Source organism: Rattus rattus, chromosome 4 (genome assembly GCF_011064425.1).
Source record: "Rattus rattus isolate New Zealand chromosome 4, Rrattus_CSIRO_v1, whole genome shotgun sequence".
NCBI lineage: Eukaryota > Metazoa > Chordata > Mammalia > Rodentia > Muridae > Rattus > Rattus rattus.
This window is the reverse complement of record NC_046157.1, coordinates 27,714,307-27,733,575: the sequence shown is the minus strand read 5'-3', so window position 1 is coordinate 27,733,575 and position 19,269 is coordinate 27,714,307. Positions and strand designations below refer to the sequence as shown.

Sequence of the window (19,269 nt, the reverse complement as noted above, 5' to 3'; positions counted from 1 at the left end):
AAAAGGAAAAATATAAAATATATGATTCAAATATTAAAGGGTACCAGAAGAATCGAGCTGAACCTTATGTTCTGGGAGTTAACAGATTAAGAGAGAGAGATTTTTAGGCAAAATCCCACCCAGCTAAATTTAGTTTCAGTGGGGGTGGTGCAGGAGACAAAGCCAAACAGATCTCTGAGTTCAAGGCCAGTCTAGTACAGAGCAAGTTCCAAGTAGAGAAAAGTGTTTAAGTTCAGGCATGATGGATCACACCTTTAATCTCAGTGTTTAGAAGACAGACATGCAGACCTCTGAGGTCAAAGTCAGCTACAGAGCAAGTTCCAGGACAGCCAAGCTTATGCAGTGAAGGAGTTTGAAAACAGAAGGCTGGTGATAATGTAATATAATAAGGGGGCTATGTTTCAGAGCCAGCAAACAGCAGAACTTGGCAGCCTTGGCCATTTGGCTCTGGCTTTTTTCGTCAAGAAGAGAAGGAGACTACTGGGACAATTGATGCTAGTTAGCTGAAACTAAGAAATTAGCACTGAAGAGACCAGCATCACTAACGTGAAATCTTCTGGGAAATGTTTTCTGAGAGCACAAAGAAGCTGTGTTCTAGAAGTAGCCAAAATTGTACCTCATGCTGCAGCTGGACTTGGTAATGTATAAGAATCACCCAGGTGACACTGGTTTTGAAAGTATAAAGGGGTCATGAAGAGCAGCTGAGGCTGGACACTGTGAAAGGTCATGGAAGGCCATTGGTGAAGGTGCAGCCTCAGTTGCAGTTGATGACCCAGGACAGAAAGGGTTATGCAAAGAAGTGGAGGTTTGGCACCATGAAGAGAGGCTATTGGTGAAGCCTATTTGCAGATGAAGAGCCAGTATATTGGAGATGCCAGTACTGTGGGATGATCACCAATAAAAGCAGCAGCGGGAGAGTGGAGTCAGCCAGAGCTTAGAGTTCTAAGGTGCAGATCTGGAGAAGTGTTGTAAGTCCTTTGAAGGAGCCCACAAGATCATGTGTGGGTCTCAGACATTGGATCAGGAAGCTGTAACATACTATTGACAGTGTCCTTTACCTTACAGAAGCTTTTCCATTTTATGAGATCCCATTTGTCAATTCTTGATCTTAGAGCAAAAGCCATTGGCATTCTCTTCAGGAATTGTCCCCTGTGCCAATGTGTTTCAGGTTCTTTCCCACTTTCTCTTCTATTATAGTCAGTGTATCTGGTTTTATGTGGAGTTCATTGATCCACTTGGACTTGAGCTTTGAACAAAGAGATAAGACTAGGTAAATTTGCATTCTTCTACATGCTGACCTCCAGTTGAATGAACACCATTTGTTGAAAATGCTACCTTTTTTTCACTAGATAGTTTTAGCTCCTTTGTCAAAGATCAAGTGACCATAGGTGTGTGGGTTCATTTCTGGGTCTTCAATTCTATTCCATTGATCTACCTGCCTGTTTCTGTACCAATACCATTCAGTTTTTAACACTATTGCTCTGTAGTATAGTTTGAGGTCAGGGATAGTGATTCCTCCAGTTCTTTTATTGTTGAGAATGGTTTTATATATACTGGGTTTTTTGCTATTCTAGATAAATTTGAGAATTGCTCTTTCTGTCTCTGTGAAGAATTGAGTTGGAAGTTTGATGGGAATTGCATTGAATCTGTAGATTGCTTTAGATAAGATGGCCATTTTTCTTTTTTTTTTTTTATTTGTATTGTGCCTAGTTTTAATACTCTCGTTAGAGAACGAAATTCTTCTGTATTTCTATATTTAGCTGGTTGTAGCACAACTCTGAAGTTGCTTTTTACAAACCTTAGTAAAGTCTCTCTTTTTTTTTTTTTTTTTTAACAATATTTCTTATATACATTTAGGTGTTATTCCCTTTCCGGTTTCGGACAAACATCCCCTCCCCTCCCCTTCCTTATGGGTGTTCCCCCTCCCCACCCTCCCCCATTGCCCGCCCTCCCCCAACTGTCTAGTTCACTGGGGTTCAGTCTTAGGGACCCAGGGCTTCCCCTTCCACTGGTGCTCTTACTAGGATATTCATTGCACCTATGGTCAGTCCAGGGTCAGTCCATGTATAGTCTTTAGGTGAGTGGCTTGGTCCTGGAAGCTCTGGTTGCTTGGCATTGTTGTACATATGGGGTCTCAGCCTTCAAGCTCTTCAGTTCTTTCTCTGATTCCTTCAGCGGGGGTCCTATTCTCAGTTCAGTGGTTTGCTGCTGACATTCACCTCTGTATTTGCTGTATTCTGGCTGTGTCTCTCAGGAGCGATCTACACTTCTGCACTTCTTTGCTTCATCCATCTTATCTAATTGTGTGGCTGTATATATATGGGCCACATGTGGGGCAAGCTCTGAATGGGTGTCCCTTCAGTCTCTGTTTTAATCTTTGCCTCTCTCTTCCCTGCCAAGGATATTCTTGTTCCCCTTTTAAAGAAGGGTGAAACATTCACATTTGATCATCCGTCTTGAGTTTCATTTATTTCTAGGCATCTAGGGTAATTCAGGCATTTGGGCTAATAGCCACTTATCAATGAGTGCATACCATGTATGTCTTTCTGTGATTAGGTTAGCTCCTCAGGATGATATTTTCCAGTTCAACCATTTGCCTCGAAATTTATTAAAATCGTTTTTTTTTATAGCTGAGTAATATTCCATTGTGTAGATGTACCATTTTCTGTATCCATTCCTCTGTTGAAGGGGCATCTGGTTCTTTCAGCTTCTGGCTATTATAAATAAAGGCTGCGATGAACATAGTGGAGCACGTGTCTTTTTTATATGTTGGGGCATCTTTTGGGTATATGCCCAAGAGAGTATAGCTGGATCCTCAGGCAGTTCAATGTCCAATTTTCTGAGGAACCTCCAGACTGATTTCCAGAATGGTTGTAGCAGTCTGCAATCCACCAACAATGGAGGAGTGTTCCTCTTTCTCCACATCCTCACCAGCATTTGCTGTCACCTGAGTTTTGATCTTAGCCATTCTCACTGGTGTGAGGTGAAATCTCAGGTTGTTTTGATTTGCATTTCCCTGATGACTAAAGATGTTGAACATTTCTTTAGGTGTTTCTCAGCCATTCAGCATTCCTCAGCTGTGAATTCTTTGTTTAGCTCTGAACCCCATTTTTTAATAGGGTTTATTTGTCTCCCTCTTGGTCTAACTTTTGAGTTCTTTGTATATTTTGGATATAAGGCCTCTATCTGTTGTAGGATTGGTAAAGATCTTTTCCCAATCTGTTGGTTGCCGTTTGTCCTGACCACAGTGTCCTTTGCCTTACAGAAGCTTTTGCAGTTTATGAGATCCCATTTGTCGATTCTTGATCTTGAGCATAAGCCATTGGTGTTTTGTTCAGGAAATTTTTCCAGTGCCCATGTGTTCAGATGCTTCCTAGTTTTTCTTCTATTAGTTTGAGTGTGTCTGGTTTGATGTGGAGGTCCTTGATCCACTTGGACTTAAGCTTTGTACAGGGTGATAAGCATGGATCGATCTGCATTCTTCTACATGTTGACCTCAGTTGAACCAGCACCATTTGCTGAAAATGCTATCTTTTTTTCCATTGGATGGATTTGGCTCCTTTGTCAAAAATCAAGTGACCATAGGTGTGTGGGTTCATTTCTGGGTCTTCAATTCTATTCCATTGGTCTATCTGTCTGTCTCTGTACCAATACCATGCAGTTTTTATCACTATTGCTCTGTAATACTGCTTGAGTTCAGGGATAGTGATTCCCCTGAAGTCCTTTTATTGTTGAGGATAGTTTTAGCTATCCTGGGCTTTTTTGTTATTCAGATGAATTTGCAAATTGTTCTGTCTAACTCTTTGAAGAATTGGATTGGTATTTTTTGATGGGGATTGCATTGAATCTGTAGATGCTTTTGGTAAAATGGCCATTTTTACTATATTAATCCTGCCAATCCATGAGCAAGGGAGATCTTTCCATCTTCTGAGATCTTCTTCAATTTCTTTCTTCAGCGTCTTGAAGTTCTTATTTTACAGATCATTTACTTGCTTGCTTAAAGTCACACCGAGGTACTTTATATTATTTGGGTCTATTATGAAGGGAGTCGTTTCCCTAATTTCTTTCTCCGCTTGTTTCTCTTTTGTGTAGAGGAAGGCTACTGATTTATTTGAGTTAATTTTATACCCAGCCACTTTGCTGAAGTTGTTTATCAGCTATAGTAGTTCTCTGGTGGAACTTTTGGGATCACTTAAATATACTATCATATCATCTGCAAATAGTGATATTTTGACTTCTTCTTTTCGATCTGTATCCCTTGACCTCCTTTTTGTTGTCTGATTGCTCTGGCTAGAACTTCAAGAACTATATTGAATAAGTAGGGAGAGTGGGCAGCCTTGTCTAGTCCCTGATTTTAGTGGGATTGCTTCAAGTTTCTCTCCATTTAGTTTAATGTTAGCCACTGGTTTGCTGTATATGGCTTTTACTATGTTTAGGTATGGGCCTTGAATTCCTATTCTTTCCAGGACTTTTATCATGAAGGGGTGTTGAATTTTGTCAAATGCTTTCTCAGCATCTAATGAAATGATCATGTGGTTTTGTTCTTTCAGTTTGTTTATATAATGGATCCGTTGATGGTTTTCCGTATATTAAACCATCCCTGCATGCCTGGGATGAAGCCTACTTGATCATGGTGGATGATTGTTTTGATGTGCTCTTGGATTCGGTTTGCCAGAATTTTTGTTGAGTATTTTTTAAATCAATGTTCATAAAGGGAAATTGGTCTGAAGTTCTCTTTCTTTGTTGGGTCTTTGTGTGGTTTAGGTATAAAGTATGTGGCTTCATAGAAGGAATTGGTAGTGCTCCATCTATTTCAATTTTGTGGAATAGTTTGGATAATATTGGTATGAGGTCTTCTATGAAAGTCTGATAGAATTCTGCACTAAACCCGTCTGGACCTGGGCTCTTTTTGGTTGGGAGACCTTTAATGACTGCTTCTATTTCCTTAGGAGTTATGGGGTTGTTTAACTGGTTTATCTGTTCCTGATTTAACTTCGGTACCTGGTATCTGTCTAGGAAATTATCCATTTCCTGCAGATTTTCAAGTTTTGTTGAATATAGGCTTTTATAGTAAGATCTGATGATTTTTTGAATTTCCTCTGAATCTGTAGTTATGTCTCCCTTTTCATTTCTGATTTTGTTAATTTGGACACACTCTCTGTGTCCTCTCGTTAGTCTGGCTAGTGGTTTATCTATCTTGTTGATTTTCTCAAAGAACCAACTTTTGGTTCTGTTGATTCTTTCTATGGTCCTTTTTGTTTCTACTTGGTTGATTTCAGCTCTGAGTTTGATTATTTCCTGCCTTCTACTCCTCCTGGGTGTATTTGCTTCTTTTTTGTTCAGGAGCTTTTTAGGTGTGCTGTCAAGCTGCTGACATATGCTCTTTCCTGTTTCTTTCTGCAGGCACTCAGCGCTATGAGTTTCCTCTTAGCACAGCTTTCATTATGTCCCATAAGTTTGGGTATGTTGTACCTTCATTGTCATTAAATTCTAAAAAGTTTTTAATTTCTTTCTTTATTTCTTCCTTGACCAGGTTATCATTGAGTAGAGCATTGTTCAATTTCCACGGATATGTGGGCATTCTTCCCTTATTGTTATTGAAGACCAGCTTTAGGCCGTGGTGGTCCGATATATTCACGAGGGATTATTTCTATCTTTCTGTACCTGTTGAGGCCCGTTTTTGACCAATTATATGGTCAATTTTGGAGAAAGTACCATGAGGAGCTGAGAAGAAGGTATATCCTTTTGCTTTAGGGTAGAAACGTTCTATAAATATCCGTTAAGTCCATTTGGCTCATGACTTCTCTTAGTCTGTCTACGTCTCTGTTTAATTTCTGTTTCCATGATCTGTCCATTGATGAGGTAGGGGTGTTGAAATCTCCTACTATTATTGTGTGAGGTGCAATGTGTGTTTTGAGCTTTAGTAAGGTTTCTTTTACGTATGTAGGTGCCCTTGTATTTGGGGCATAGATATTTAGGTTGAGAGTTCATCTTGGTGGATTTTTCCTTTGATGAATATAAAGTGTCCTTCCTTATCTTTTTTTTGATGACTTTTAGTTGAAAATTGATTTTTATTTGATATTAGAATGGCTACTCCAGCTTGCTTCTTCCGACCATTTGCTTGGAAAGTTGTTTCCCAGCCTTTCACTCTTAGGTAGTGTCTGTCTTTGTCTCTGAGGTGTGTTTCCTGTAGGCAGCAGAATGCAGGGTCCTCGTTGCGTATCCAGTTTGTTAATCTATGTCTTTTTATTGGGGAGTTGAGGCCATTGATGTTGAGAGATATTAAGGAATAGTGATTATTGCTTCCTGTTATATTCATATTTGGATGTGAGGTTGTGTTTGTGTGCTTTTCTTCTCTTTGTTTTGTTGCCAAGACGATTAGTTTCTTGCCTCTTCTAGGGTATAGCTTGCCTCCTTATGTTGGGCTTTACCATTTATTATCCTTTGTAGTGCTGGATTTGTAGAAAGATATTGTGTAAATTTGGTTTTGTCATGGAATATCTTGGTTTCTCCATCTATGTTAATTGAGAGTTTTGTAGGATACAGTAGCCTGGGCTGGCATTTGTGTTCTCTTAGGGTCTGTATGACATCAGTCCAGGATCTTCTGGCCTTCATAGTTTCTGGCGAAAAGTCTGGTGTGATTCTGATAGGTCTGCCTTTATATGTTACTTGACCTTTTTTCCCTTACTGCTTTTAATATTCTTTCTTTATTTTGTCGTTTGGTGTTTTGACTATTATGTGACGGGAGGTGTTTCTTTTCTGGTCCAATCTATTTGGAGTTCTGTAGGCTTCTTGTATGCCTATGGGTATCTATTTTTTTAGGTTAGGGAAGTTTTCTTCTATGATTTTGTTGAAGATATGTACTGGTCCTTTGAGCTGGGAGTCTTCACTCTCTTCTATACCTATTATCCTTAGGTTTGATCTTCTCATTGAGTCCTGGATTTCCTGTATGTTTTGGACCAGTAGCTTTTTCCGCTTTACATTATCTTTGACAGTTGAGTCAATGATTTCTATGGAATCTTCTGCTCCTGAGATTCTCTCTTCCATCTCTTGTATTCTGTTGGTAAAGCTTGTATCTACAGCTCCTTGTCTCTTCTTTTGGTTTTCTATATCCAGGGTTGTTTCCATGTGTTCTTTCTTGATTGCTTCTATTTCCATTTTTAATTCCTTCCACTGTTTGACTGTGTTTTCCTGGAATTCTTTCAGGGATTTTTGTGTCTCCTCCCTATGGGCTTCTACTTGTTTATTTATGTTTTCCTGGAATTCTTTCAGGCATTTTTGCGATTCCTCTCTGTAGGCTTCTACTTGTTCTCTAAGGGAGTTCATCATGTCTTTCCTGGAATTCTTTTTTGGCATTTTTGCGATTCCTCTCTGTAGGCTTCTACTTGTTCTCTAAGGTAGTTCATCATGTCTTTCTTGAAGTTCTCCAGCATCATGGTCAAATATGATTTTGAATCTAGATCTTGCTTTTCTGGTGTGTTTGGATATTCCATGTTTGTTTTGGTGGGAGAATTGGGCTCCGATGTTGCCATGTAGTCTTGGTTTCTGTTGCTTGTGTTCCTGCGCTTGCCTCTCGCCATCAGATTATCTCTAGTGTTACTTTGTTCTGCTATTTCTGACAGTGGCTAGACTGTCCTATAAGCCTGTGTGTCAGGAGTGCTGTAGACCTGTTTTCCTGTTTTCTTTCAGCCAGTTATGGGGACAGAGTGTTCTGCTTTTCGTGTGTGTAGTTTTGCCCCTCTACAGGTCTTCAGCTGTTCCTGTGGGCCTGTGTCTTGAGTTCACCAGGCAGGTCACTCGCAGCAGAAAAGTTGGTCTTACCTGTGGTCCCGAGGCTCAAGTTCGCTAGCGGGGTGCTGCGCCCGGGTTCTCTGCGGTGGCAGCAACCGGGAAGATCTGTGCCGCCTCTTCCGGGAGCCTCGGTGTACCAGGGTTCCAGATGGCCTCCCGTGTTTTCCTCTGGAATCAGTAATGTGTGCAGAGAGCAGTCTCTTCTGGTTTCCCAGGCGTGTCTGCCTCTCTGAAGGTTTAGCTCTCCCTCCCACGGGATTTGGGTGCAGAGAATTGTTTATCCGGTCTGTTCCCTTCAGGTTCCGGCGGTGTCTCAGGCAGGGCTCCTGCCTCTCCTGGGCCCTCTCCCACGGGAGCCCAGAGGCCTTATACAGTTTCCTCTTGGGCCAGGGATGTGGGCAGGGGTGGGCAGTGTTGGTGGTCTCTTCCGCTCTGCAGCCTCAGGAGTGCCCACCTGACCAGGCGGTGAGGTCTCTCTCCCACGGGTTTTGGGAGCAGAGAGCTGCTGCGGGCCGGGATCCGAGGTGTGGGACTTCCGGTAAACACAGGGGCGTGCCCGGTCCTAGAGGAATTCTGCCTCCGTGTCCTCGAGATCACCAGGCGCTTTCTTGCAGCAGGAAAGTTGGTCTTACCTGTGGTCCCGAGGCTCAAGTTAGCTCGCCAGGGGTGCTGCCCACAGGCTCTCTCACAGTGGCAGCAACCGGGAAGATCTCGCCGCCTCTTCCGGGAGCCTCCGTGCACCAGGGTTCCACATGGCCTCCGGTGTTTTCCTCTGGAATCAGTAATGTGTGCAGAGAGCAGTCTCTTCTGGTTTCACAGGCGTGTCTGCCTCTCTGAAGGTTTAGCTCTCCCTCCCACGGGAAGATGGCCATTTTTCAATATTAATCCTGCCAATCCATGCACATGGGAGATCTTTTCATCTTCTGAAATCGTCTTTAATTTCTTTCTTCAGATACTTGAAGTTCTTGTCATACAGATCTTTCACTCCTTGGTTAGCATCACATCAAGATATTTAATATCATCTGTGGCTATTGTAAAGGATGGCTAACTTCTTGCTCAGCCTGTTTATCCTTTGAATTGAGAAAAGCTACTGATTTGTTTGAGTTAATTTTATATCCGGCTACTTTGCGGAAGTTGTTTATCAGCTGTAGGAGATCTCTGGTGAAATTTTTGGGATCACTTAAAGTATACTATCATATCATCTGCAAAACATGATATCTTGACTTCCTCCTTTCCAATTTGTACCCTTTGAACCCCTTTTGTTGTCTTATTGCTCTGGTTAGAACTTCAAGTATTACATTGAATAGGTAGGGGGAGAGTGGGCAGCCTTGTCTTGTCCCTGACTTTAGTGGAATTGCTTCAATTTTCTCTCCACTTAGTCTGATGTTGGCTATTGGCTTGTATATATTTTTTATTATATTTAGGTATGGGCCTTAAATTTCTATTCTCTGCAATACTTTTAGCATGAAGGGTGTTGTATTTTGTCAAAGACTTTTTCAGCATCTAATAGGATGATCTTGTGATTTTTTTCTTTGAGTTTGTTTATATAATGGATTACATTGATAAATTTCCTTATATTGAACCATCCCTACATTCCTGGGATGAAGCCTAATTGATCATGCCAAGAAGTGCTTACTGACAGGAACCTGGTATAACTGTCCCCTGAGAGGCTCTGCCAGAGCTGGACCAATACAGATGCAGATATACACAGCCAAATATTGGACTTACCATGGAGACCCCAACGGGGAATTTAGGGCAAGGAATGTAGAAGCTGAAGGTGTTTGCAACCTCATAGGAAGAACAACAATATCAACCAACCAGATACCCCAAAGCTCCCAGGGACTAAACCACCAACCAAAGAGTACACATGGAGGGACCCATGCCTCCAGCTGGATATGGAGCAGAGGATGGCCTTGTCTGGCATCACTGGGAAGGGAGCCCCTTGGTCCTTTGGAGGCTTGATGACCCAGGATAGGGGAATGCTAGGCTGCTGAGGCAGGAGTGGGTGGACAGGTGAGGGAACAACCCCATAGAGGTAAGGGGGAAGGAGGAAGGGATAGGGGGCTTGTAGGAAACTGGGTAGAGGGATAACATTTGAAATGTAAATAAATAAAATAACCAATAACAAATCATGAGAAAGAAGCTGTAACATAGAGGTTACCCTAGAGGTTGCCCGAATATATTTGAGATGCCAGAGTCATGGGATATCTCTTGAGTAGAGCTGCTAACAAGATGTGGGACCAGTCCAGGAGAAAGAAGTTTGTTACAGTCGACAAAGTTGAAAAGGGAGTGGAGATCTGAAGATAGCTTTGACACCAGACATAGAGATGCAGAGTTTGGAGTTTGCCCAGCTGGTTTCCTGTCTTGCTTTGGGGATTCCAGTTAAGTGATTGAATGAATTTCAGAAGAGATTTTGAACTTTGGACTTTAAACATCGTTGAAAATGCTATAGACTATGGGGACTTTGCAAGTTGGACTAAATGTATTTTACATTATGCTATGTTTAGGTATGGCCCCATAGGCTCATGTGTTTGAAAAGCCTATGGGGGCCAGGGAATGGAATGTGATGGTTTCTATATGCTTGACCCAGGGAGTAGCACTATTAGAAGGTGTAGCCTTGTTGGAGTAGGTGTCTTACTGTGGGTGTAGGCGCTAAGACCCTCATCTTAGCTGCCTGGAAGCCAGTCTTCCTCTGGCCTTCAGATAAAGACGTAGAATTCTCAACTTTTCCTATACCATGCCTGCGTGGGCACTGCCTTAATGAACCTCTGAACCTGTAAGCCAGTCCCAATTAAATGTTTCCTTGTAAGAGTTGCCTTGGTCATGGTATCTGTTCATAGCAGTAAAACCCTAATTAAGTTGTGCACCCCCCCCCATCATGCTGGCCCTATTCTGTGCCCCCAGAGTCTTCCTAGCAAATATATTTTTGAACTTTCTTTATTATAATTCTTTGTTCACACATGCATTCACATGTGCAGGTGTGTGTATCAGCAAGCATGTGCCATGGCCTGTGTGTGGGATGGCCAGTGTGGTGGTTTGAATAGGTTTGTCCCCCTTAGACTGGTGTGTTTCAATGCTTGGCTCAGGGGGAGTGGCACCATTAGGAGGTGCGGTCTTGTTGGAGTAGGCATGGCCTTGTTAGAGAAAGTGTGTCACTGTGGGGGTTGGCTTTGAAGTCTCTATGTTCATGGTCCACCCAGTGTGGAAAAAGACCCTTCTTCTGGCTGCCTGCAGAAGGAGTCTCCTCCTGGATGCCTTCAGATCAAGATGTAGAACTCTCAGCTCTTTCAGCACCAAGTCTGCCTGCATGATGCCATGGTTCCCACCGTGATGAGAATGAACTGAACCTCTGAAACAGCTCCAGTGAAATGTTTGCCTTTTATAAGAGTTGCCTTGGCCACGGTGTCTTTCCACAGCAATAAAACCCTAAGACAGCCTGGATTTGGAGGACAACCCTGGAGTTGGTTCTCTCCTTCTGCCTTCATATCTGTTCTAGGGATCAAATTCAGATCATCAGGATTGCAAGACAAGTGCCTCACCTAGGAGCCATCTTGCGTTAAGCTTGTTGAAGGAAAGTTGATGAGGACTTGAACCTTTCTTTAAACCAGTGGTTCTCAACCTTCCTAATGCTGTAATCCTTTTAATACAATTTTTCATGTTGTGGTGACCCCCGACTATAAGATTATTTTTGCTGTTACTTCATTACTATAATTTTTGCTATTATTATGAATTGTAATATAAATATCTGATGTTCAGAATATCCACTATGCGGCCTCTGTGAAAGGACCCACGTGTTGTATGCTAGTGGGGAACAAGTGAAGATCTTCAACAGTTGGAAACTCTAAACTGAAGTTGGGAGTTCTGTGGGGCCAAAAAGAAAGGTCAAACCTGCCCTCCCCCAAGCTACTGTGGTCTTATCATACAGTCTAAATGGTTGGATTTAGCAAAGGTCAGACATGACCTCCCCAAACTACTGTGGTCTTATCATTCAGTAAATGGTTGGATTTAGCAAGGGAGTCAGCATGTAAGAGTAGACAGATCTCAGAGATTTCAAAACTGTCTTTATTTGGGGGACAGGGTGAGGTGGACAAGAAGCAGAAGTGAAAGATCTGGAAGTTTAGGCAAATCAAGCGATTGGCTTGCTTGACCTTCATCTGAACATCTGAAATCCAACATCTGAAACCTAGACCTAGTTAGGTCAAGGAGCTAAGAAAGAAACTGGGAACGTGGGGCCGTATCTTACAATATAATATCATGTTGACAATGCTATAGGATAAAAATAATGCATGACTAGCAGATGTCTCAAAAGCTGTCATTAAAGAAATGTATCCACTGGGTGTGGTGGTCCAAGTTTTTAAGCCAAGCACTCTGGAGGAGAGGTGGGCCGATTTCTGTGAGTTCTAGGCCAGCACAATCTACATAAAAGTCAGACAGTAAACATCTACTAAAAATAAATTCAAAACAAAACAAGCCATCAATAAGCCTTTATATATTCCCCCACATTTCCTGGCTTTGCTCCTGTATTACATAAGACATCTTCTTAGTATTAGCCATTGGTTTATTCTATATTATTTTCCTAAGAGAATAAAATAATATTTTTTCAAAGTCTATTTTATAATGTCAGGATGTACATGTGCTATAAGTTACTAAAAACACTTAATTAATATATTTAGCCTATGAAATAGTTATAATGGTGTTTGCCATCAGATTAGGAGATCTAATTAAAAGACTAATAATGGTGTCTAGGGCTGAGAGGGGGAAGTGAACACAAACTCCCATTTCTGAGAGGCTAGCTTTGACAACTGCTTGCAAAAGGAAAACTAATTTTCTTTGATGGAGTCTCATTGGGTAGACAAAGAGCAGACCCTACACCCAGGGACAGATGCTAACACAAAATGAACTCAATGGTATTTTGGAAGTTTTAACTTTTATGATTTTTTTTGTTTTTGTTTTGTTCTGACTCATAATGTGTTGTTTGGACATTTTTAAGCTTACTGGTCTTCTGTATGTATATTCTGATTCTGATTTCTGACTTTGTTTTTTAACGGTATGTGTGCTTTATGCTTTTTCTTTTGTTTCGTTCTATTTTTTATTTTAGTTTGCCTGTTTATTTGTGTGTGTGTGTGTGTGTGTGTGTATGTGTGTGTGTGTGTGTGTGTGTGTGTGTGAGAGAGAGAGAGAGAGAGAGAGGTGGGGAAGATGTAGGAGTAAAGGAGGGAGGGGAAACCGCGATCAGAATTTCTTGTATGAAAAAAAATTATTTTCAATAAAAATAAAAGAATTATGTAGCAGCATATCAACTGAAAATCTCCTCTGATTTATAATTGATGTTTAGGAATATTTTCGTGCTTCTGATCTTATGCTGGTGAAATTTTCATTACTTTAAATAAACCATTAAAAATCTATTTTTTGCTGTATGTTCAGTAAGCAAATGTTCTCATCCTTTTTACACTTGTACAGTAACTTTACTTTGAGTAAAACATTTGCAGTTCTTTCCTTTTGCCTACTTTGGCCCTGGCAAGTAAGTGTGCACCAAATAGAATGCATTGGCATACAAACATTTTTTGTTGGTTATGTACTCACCATCCAAATGCTTGCTTTTGGGAAGAATTATTTGCTCAAAACATCTGTGAAACATGCATTTGTTTTTAGACCATCCCGATGGCTCAAATATTTCTGTCTACATTTTCATAGGTAACCTTCTCTTCAACACTGAACTTTCTTAAGAGTTCTCCTGTTGGTCAAAATTTTTCCCCCTGAGGCTTTAGGATTTGCCTGGTTGGAATGCTTATAAAAACATTTGTGGATAGCCCAAATATTTTTTAAATAGCGTTTGCTTGGAAAATTCTTACTAGTAGTTTGGACACATTATTTAAACATATTTCAAAATATTTATGTGTCCCTGCAATCCTTTGGCGGTTTCTGCAGTATGAGGCTGAATTGATGGTTGTGTAGCTCAGACTTCTTGTTTGCTTCGGTCATTCACAGGGGCTGATTAATGGGTCCTGGGTAGAGCTTCCACACCGCACACATGAGTAGCTTAAATAGTAAGGTGGCTCCATCCACAGAGGCGCTTAAAAGTTTCTTTTCAGAGAAGTGGCTTTAATAAACAAGTGAGATTAATTTTACCATAATCTTGTCAGATGATGAGTTTTTGTTGTTCCTTCACAACCGTAATTCATAAACTGATGAATTTGTGTCTGTTATTTTGTGTTACTATTTAGTAATGAATTTAGCTCTAGTGTGACCTGTGGTTCTTTCTATGGGGTTTACATGACTCCTGAAAGATTTAAAATTTTCCATCACCATGTCTAATGAAAGAAAATGGATAACTTATCTGTACGTTTATAAGGAATATAAATAAAACTTTGGGGGAGTTGTGTGTGCATTTTCTAAACAAGGCTTTTTTTTTTTAATGCTTCCAAAATAAAGACAGAAACTTAATTCTATAATTATATCTCAATTTTAATTTATGTCATCTGCAAAGGAATAGAAAGAATATTACATTTAGCTCTGGCTCCTAGATGTGACATTGTCACACACTGTTAAGTCATAAGTATAGCTTATTATGGCAAAATATTAGCCATATTATTAGGTTTTGACTCATGAAATGCTCTTCTCTGAGTTCGCTTATCATATGTTGCTAAGTCTGTTGCTGTGTGACCATTTTTCTTTTTTGAAACTCTTTTTTGGTTATGCGTGTGTGCTTTATGTATCTACTATATGTCTATGAATATGTATATTACATATATAACTATATAGAAATTGATATATAGATGGATGACAGATAGATAGATAATCAATGTTTCTCATGTGGATCGCAGAGAAGGCTCAACGGATAAAGCACTTGATTTGCAAACGTGAAGACCTGAGTTTGGATTCCCAAAGCCCATCATGTAAAACTGAATGCTGTATTTACATCTATACATCTATAATTCACATCTATAATTTACATCTATAATTCAGTGCACCTATAGTAAGACTGAAGACAGAGACAAGACAAAGTTCCTGGAAGCTTGTAGATCTGGTAGCCCTAAATACACAATGGTGAACAGCAAAGAAACTGCTTCAAACCTGGTGGAAGAAGAGACTGACACCTGAGGGTAACCTCTAATCCCTTTTCACACACTATGACACACATGCACCTACACACACACACACACACACACACACACACACACACACACACACACACACTTTGCCTTCAAACAGGCAACATGTCCATAATACACAAATACATGTACAAAACAAAAATAACAATTACACGTAACAATTGTTCCATGTACTGTACCTTACTGCAATATTTTTATTACTTGAGAATTTCATATGTTGTGTTTGATCATATTTATTTCCATCCACCATCTCCTTCCAGATTCTACCCATCCAAATCTGTGTCCTAATTCATTCATTAAAATAAAAAAGACTCTTGCATGTATGGCCCTCTACTGGAGCATGTTAGATCTACCAGGTGCTACAACCTAAAAACAAGCAAGCAAGCAAACAAACAAACAAACAAACAAACTCTTCCCCAGTAGCTGTCAATTACCAGCAACGCCTCCACTAAATCTGGGGCATCGTGTGCACATCCCCACTCCATGCTTGGATTTTGTCTACCGTGAGCTTGTTCAGGTCTTGTTCCTGCTGTCAAACTGCTGGGCCATCTTCATAGCCCCTTTCTAACATTCTGACCTCCACGGCTATTCCAAACGGAGCACACGTATTTAAAGAGTCAAAATTAGCATCCTCAAATGAAACGTGTGATGTTCGTACTCTTGTCCTGGGCTGTCAGACTCAGATAGATTCGCTTCCAATTCTGTCCATGTATCTGCAGATTTTATAATTTCAAATTTCTTAACAAATGAATAGTATTCCATGAATAAACGTAACACATTTTTATTGGCCACTTAATCCATTCGTGGACGTCTAGGCTGTTTCAGTTTCTTGGATATTGTGAATTTAGGGGATGAACTGGATGAGAAGGTGTTTTTGTAGTAGGATGTAAAGTCCTTGGACTATGTGACCAAAGGCGGTGTATCTGGATTACATGGTAGATGTGGTTCTAGTCTTTTGAGGAACCTCCCCACTGACTTCTATAATGGCTGTACCAGTTTGCACTCCCAAGAGCAGTGACTGTTCCTTTTCCCCACAGCCACTCCAGGACTTGTTACGATTTTCTTTGTGTTTTTGTTTTATAGCTGTTGGTCTTTTTGTTTGACCTTAGTGGTTCATTCCTGTGTCCATTTTAGCATTTCCCTCTGTTTTGAGTTTATCCTTCATTTCTAGATTTTGCTTTACATGTTTCTTTCTCAATTTTTATTTTATTTTAGTTCTCCAATCTTTAATCTTTTTAAATCTTCTTTATTTTGTCGTTTTATGTGGTATCGCATCTACTAATTAGAATTTGTGATTTGTTGTTATGCATATATCAAAACATCATTTTGTATCATTAATATATACAATTTCTATTTGTCAATGTAAAAATAGAAAAGAAATCAATAAATTCTGAGCAAAAGTTTAAAACTATCCTATTTTATTTTACTAGAAAAATTAAAGACAAGAGGAAACTCATAAGAGAAAATACAAACCAGCTAGTAAACGTACAAAATAGATATGTTTTTACTGCTAATTAAACACATCTAAATAAAACAACGAAATTAATATAAGATATATTGCTAGAAGTATAAATTATGGAAAAATAGTTCGAATAGAATTTATTTTGTAGTAGTGACAATGTTTCAGAAGGACCATGAATTTAAAAATATGCTATTTTAAGTATACAATCTTTTACTCAACAAATTTGCTTTAGGAATTTATCTCAAGAAATAACCAGGCAGCCGCCTCTTCCGCCTTCGCCAGGCAGAAACAGACTGCCATCTTCCTGAGAGGTCTAACCTCAGACATGCTCCCCGAAGACAGTTCCCGGTGGCTCCTTCAGCTGCTCTGGGACATCCAGCTGGCCCAGTTCTACCGGCCCATCTCAATGTCACTCGGCCAGAACATTTTGATTTTGTAAGGCCTGAGGACCTGGACAACATTGGCATGGCCAAGCCTGACGAGCGCAGACTTACTGAAGCTCTAAAGAGGTACTGTTCGGGGATCAAGTCTAAGAACTGGGTGTACAAGATACTTGGGGGTTTTGCTCCTGAACAGGAGACCCTTCCACACTCAGAGGCGGGACCCAAGTGTCTGATTCCAGAGTTTGCTGTGTGCAGAGAGGAGCTGATAAGTTCAAGCTGCTTTGGTGTTGTACATCGAGGGCTATGGACACTACCCAGTGGCCAAATTATCCCAGTGGCTGTCAAGTTCCTCTGTGTGGGTCCCCAGGGTCCGATGGGCACAGAACTGGGAGACTTCCTGCAGGAAGTACCTGTCATGATGAAGTTAGAGCACCCGCTTGTACTGTACAGCGCCTGCATGGCCTCGTACTGGGCCAGTCTCTACAGATGCTGGTGAAACTTGGGCCATTGGGCTCCCTGCATGCGCGCCTGACTGCCCCAGCACTGAAGCCCCCTACTGCCTGTGGCCCTACTGTGCCTTTTTCTGTGTCAGTTGGCAGGAGCTAAGGCGTACTTGGGATCCTGTTAGTGCACCGGGATCTCGCTACCCTGCAACCTCCCGCTAGCCTCACCTTAAATGATCAAGGTGGTGGATTTTGAACTGGTGCGGCCACTGGATGGGACCGGGGGCCGCTACATTATGGGTGGACCCTTTCCGTTCCCTATTCCCGATGTGCCCCAGAGAGCCTAAGCCAGGGAGCCTTCTCATGACGTGTGGATATTTGGCGTGACACTCGGGGAAATGTTTTCTGGAGGCAAGGAAACCTGGGCAGGTGTTCCACCATATCTCATCCTACAGCGGCTGGAGAAGGACCAAGCCAGGCTGCCAAAGTCTCCTCTCTGTTCCAGAGTCCTCTATTCCCTTGCCTTGCTTTGCTGGGCCCCTCACCCTGCAGACTAGCCTAGCTTTTTCAACCTGGAAGGTCACAGAGGTAGGTTCTTTGCGGATGGAGCCCCGTGACCCCGTCACTGTTGTTGAGGGCAGCCCGGACACCACAACCTGGAAGGGACAGAGTGGTTGTACCCTCAAAGTGGGCAACTTTCCAGCTTCAGCAGTGACACTAGCAGACTTGGGGGATTTACCAGTCATCCACCCTGCCCACAGAGGTTCCCCTACCGGTGGGACGAAATGCAGAGAGGACACAGACAGGGAGAAGGCAATGTTACAAGATCTACCCCCAGCACAGAGCTAGAGAAGAAAAGTGCTCCTGCAGAAGGCGAAAGGCATTTCCAAGAGTCCGGAGTCAGTTCTGCCCCTGGCCCTAGACCCACAGGAGGTTACAAGAGCTTTGCCTCAAAGACTCGCAGACGTAACTCCACACCCACCAGACCTGCCCCTGTGTCCACCTATTATCGGCAGCTCTTCTCGGCCCATCCAGCCCCACAAAGCCTGACCCAAAAGAGAACCCTCACATAATCACTGCACTGGAGCACCAGCAAAGCCACTGTCCCCTCTGGAGGCCCCTTGTCAGACCCCAAGTGGCAGAGGAAGATTGTGCAGGTAGAACTGAGTGTGCAAGGCGTCTCCTACCAGGAGCGCCAAGTGGCACTTAGAATCACTGGGGGAAATGTGGCTTCTGCTATCGGGAACCTCAAGGTAGACCAGCTCTTCCACCACAGTAACCAGTCCGGAGCAGACTGTTGTCGCATTCTGGAGCGTCAGCGGTGTAAGGTACAAAGATTTACCTAAGGAACATTTTCCAGTACAGACTGCTGGATTTGGGGGTTCTCATTTGGCAAGTCCGTAATAGACACAAAGCCTGCATTTTATTACCTTCCGAGACACTTAAGGACCACCCTTTTCGATTGCAGTGGCTACATTTTCTTAAATCATACCTCCTAGATTCATTTCTCGGAGGATTTATATTTAAAAAGACCAACTTATCGAGGGGGTCATAGGTCATAGTTATTTAGGAGGGGGTGGAAATTAAGAAGCTGATCTACATTTCATCTCAAGATCCTTTGGCTTCAGGACCACAACTTTGAGCCTACATTTTAATGAGCAGCCAATGTTTACCTCCATGAAATAAAAGTTGTCATGCCTTTTCCCCAAAGAATGGTATTAATATTTATAAAAATCCCCCTCTCCTGTTATCGTATAATCATAGGTGGGTAGCGTGAATACCCAGGAACATTGTAATAAAAGTGTGACAATGCAAACAGACCCTGTGAATGCAGCAGACGCAGAATCCTCATCAATGAAGGCAGCTTCGGACTCAATAAATTACCACCGTGCAGCCCTCGGGTATCATCAGGATATCAAATCTGCATGTCTTAAAGAGATAAAAGAAATAAAGCAAGCCTATCAGCTATTATAGCAAAACTTTGAATATTAACTCTGAACTTTTTTAGAAAGACAGGTCATGCAATGTGCAGCAAGATATTTCTAATGATTTCACAGTATGTCACCGTCTCCTGATAA

The 19,269-nt window shown here is 41.5% G+C and overlaps 1 pseudogene; it reads left to right on the top strand.

Annotated features, from left to right (window-relative positions):
• Positions 1 to 16,690: 16,690 nt before the first annotated feature.
• LOC116898300 lies at positions 16,691 to 18,537 on the top strand (annotated as a pseudogene).
• The last annotated feature ends 732 nt before the right edge of the window (positions 18,538 to 19,269 follow it).